The following is a 3,802-nucleotide window of genomic DNA, read 5'->3' as shown; positions in this document are numbered from 1 at the left end:
ATAGTGTTACCAAGACAGAGCCTGTTGCTCATACAATATCCTCTGTTACTTGACCTCCTTGCAAGTTTCACAGCTCATCCTTGCCTCATTAAAACTCAGGGAACATGCTGATGTAATTTCACTTACAGGAGCTCCTCATTTTAATTGAATCAGAGTTCTTGGACTTAATATTTTAAGATTTATTTTCTGAATTTCCAGGCTTATGTTTCTTATTTATGCATTTTCATATTTGATCCTTTAAAAATGTTTGACTTTGCACTTAAAATAAGTATTATCATAGCTGAACCTATCCATGAAGAAAAGATAGGAAGAAAAGAAGAGATGTGAATACAAATATAATTCTTGAATTGTGTATATGCTTTCTATAAAGGTGGATACCTCAGGGAAAGTAGTTTACTTTTACTGTGTGGTGTCTTTTTTATTTGTTTTATTTCTATTAATAAATAGTATTATATTTTTATTTGTTGTTGTTACCAAATACTGAGCAAATAAAAATACTTATAAAATGTTTGTAGGATATAGACACAATATACAAAGAATAAAGCATGTTACCCTGCTTAGAAAGTAAAATTTTATCATTATTTTAAAAACTCTGAAGGGCTCCCACCTGAACCACTCCTTTTTCTGTTCCCTCATAAATAACTACTTCCCTGAATTTTCAGTTTATCACTCCCTTATTTCTTCCACATATCACTTTACCACTTCTGCCACATATATTTATTTCCTTCAATAAGATACCCTTTAGTTTTCAATAATATGTTATTATGCTTTCACATAATTTTCTGTCTTGTTTTTTAAATAATTATTATATTTCTGAGAGGCATGCTATGTTTAGCTATAGCTCATTTATTTCACTGTTATGCAATGTTCATTTATACCCTTTACTGTTAATAAACACATGGATTATTGTCAGTGTTTTGCTATTATAAACAGAGATGATGCTACAAACCTACGTGTACATGTCTTTGGCAGTGGTTCTCACATTTCAGCTGTATCAGTCACCTAGAGGGCTTGTTAAAACACAATGTCTTAACCTGTGTTTCTAATGCAGTAGGTCTGGGATGGGGTATGTAGTAAAGTTCTCCAGAGAAACAAACAAAATCAAATCAAAAACAAACAAAAACAAAAAACAGTAAAATATTAGATAGATAGATTAGATAGATGATAGATGATAGATAGATAGATAGATGATAGATAGATAGATGATAGATAGATGATAGATAGATAGATAGATAGATAGATAGATAGATAGATAGATATGAAAGGAATCAAGATCCAGGAGAAGCAATAATTAAGGAGAAAAAATTCCCTAAACAGAACACAGAATTGAAGCCTATGATCAAAAATGTTCTTAAGTGATAGGCTAAAGTTTTCATGTTGTTTGTTTTAAATTTCAATCTAAATTTAAAGATAACCTACATGCTTCCAAGCAGAAAAAGTAGCTTTTAAAAGAAAAAATCAATTTGATATCAGAATTCTCTTCCTTACAGAAAAGACAAAATGGTAGAAAAGAACAGAGCAATGTGTTAAGAATGTGCAATCTACCTAAGGGATTCTTTGAAAGTGAGGGGAAAAAAGAATTTTAAGAAAGTGCTTGAGAATGTCAAAGAAGTTGTATGAAAAATGATGATGAGTAATAAAACCAATGGAACTTTACATTAGATTCTGCTTAGAACAGTTAAAAAACAAAAATTTATAAAATATCTATAAATTAACAAATCTAAATCTGAAGATCATCAGAAAAAAAATATTGGAGATGATAAGAGAGGAGATGAAGAAAACTATCAAATGCATCATCTTACCCAAAGAAAATATGGGCAATCCTGAACCACTGTGCCCTCAGATCCATTGCTCACCCTTTCCATGGTCTGCTTTACATTTTATGGAGGGGGTCCTACAAACTGCATTTCTGGCTATGGTTAACATGTTTAAGATATTAAAAGGAGATTAGAGAAAGAGATGAAAGAAAAATCCAGGAAACTTCTCCCCATCTCTCTGTCTTAAATGGCATCTCCCACAGCAATTACACCTACTTCAGGGCTCTAAATCCCTCCAGACAGATCAGTCATGGTACAAGCTTTGGCCAGGTGACTTGGACAAAGATAAAAATATGTTATCTTTACATGAAAAAGAAGAGTTATGCCATCTTCCAAAATATAATTATCTAGATTAAATATTGTGACTCAAAATTAAATATTTTATTTGTGAGTTATTCCTATAAATACAAAAAAATTAATATTATTGGACACACAAAAATCAATATTATTGTAGATTTAATGTTGGCATTTTATAAAACATCTCATTTCTCATTCCAAAAGAGTCTTTTCTTATATATTTACTAGAGGCCCAGAGCACAAAATTTGTGCACAGGGCAGTGTCCCTCAGTCCAGCCTGAACCATCTCCAATCTGGGACCCCTTGGGGATAACCGGCAGTTAGACATCCCTCTCACAATCTGAGACAGATGGCTCCTAACCACTCGCCAGTCTGCCAGCCTGATTGCCCCCTAACCACTCCCCTGCTGGCCTGATTGACCTCCTACTGCCCTCCCCTGCTGGCCTGGTCGCCCCCAACTGCCCTCTCCTGAAGGCCTGATTGCCCCCAACTGCCCTCCCCTGTAGGTCTGGTCACCCCCAACTGCCCTCCCCTGCCGGCCATCTTGTGGTGACCATATTGTGGCGGCAATCTTGTGATGACATGGGGGCGGCCATATTGAGATGACGTGAGAGCGTCGCGTGAGGGCCACCTAGGTTTTTATTAGTATAAATTTCTTGCAAAAATTGTTTATCATATTTTGGGTTATTTTTAATTCTCTATTAATACATGTTTATCTGTTCATTTTGGTTCCTAATTTTTAAAAAATATATTTATTGAATTTTTTACAGAGAGGAAGGGAGAGGGATAGAGAGTTAGAAACATCGATGAGAAAGAAACATTGATCAGCTGCCTCCAGCACACCCCCTACTGGGAATGTGCCCGCAACCAAGATACATGCCCTTGACTAGAATCAAACCTGGGACCCTTCAGTCCGCAGACTGACGCTTTATCCACTGAGCCAAACTGGTTAGGGCTGGTTCCTAATTTTTAATACTATGAAAAATAATACATAATAATGCAACAAGTATACTCCAGTGTGTTTTTGTGTGTGTATTTCTATACAAATCAATGCAGGTGATCTTATCTTATAGGATGTATTCTCAAGGGTGAAATTGTTGTATCAAAGATAATGTATATTTTAAAGCTCAGCAGACATTGCCAGATTGTTTTTCCAATCAATCTGTTGCAAAAAAAATACCAGCAGTGAATGAGAATATTATTCTGTTTGCATTCCTACCACCAGAACATTTCACTGTACTTTTTAGTTTTTGCCAGCCTTATTGGTATAAAACAATATCTAACTTTTACTTCAAATTGCATCTCCATGGTTACTAAAGAAATATGGAGTCTTTTAACATGGACAATTCAGATATGCAATTTTGTGAATTATCTTTCGTGCCCATTTTTGTATTGGGCTGTTTGACTTTTTTATGAAAAAAAAAAAAGCCTCTGGTATATTTTAGATTAGGGATTCCCACTTCATGATACTCAGAAAATTATACTTTTACATAATCATGGAATAAATGGATTTTGAATCTGCCAGTCACTGGGCTGGACCAGCTTGGAGATTCTAGCTCTCTTGCTTAAAGGAAGCCCAAGAGAATCAACATCTTGCCAGAAATATAACCCTTATCTAGTCCAATCAGAAGGTGATATGTGATATTAACCAATAAGAGTTGATGTTATAGCAATTTTCCACATTATTT

This window comes from Cnephaeus nilssonii, assembly GCF_951640355.1.
Source record: "Cnephaeus nilssonii genome assembly, chromosome: 3".
NCBI lineage: Eukaryota > Metazoa > Chordata > Mammalia > Chiroptera > Vespertilionidae > Cnephaeus > Cnephaeus nilssonii.
The sequence above is the reverse complement of the archived record's forward strand: the minus strand, read 5'-3'. Positions refer to the sequence as shown.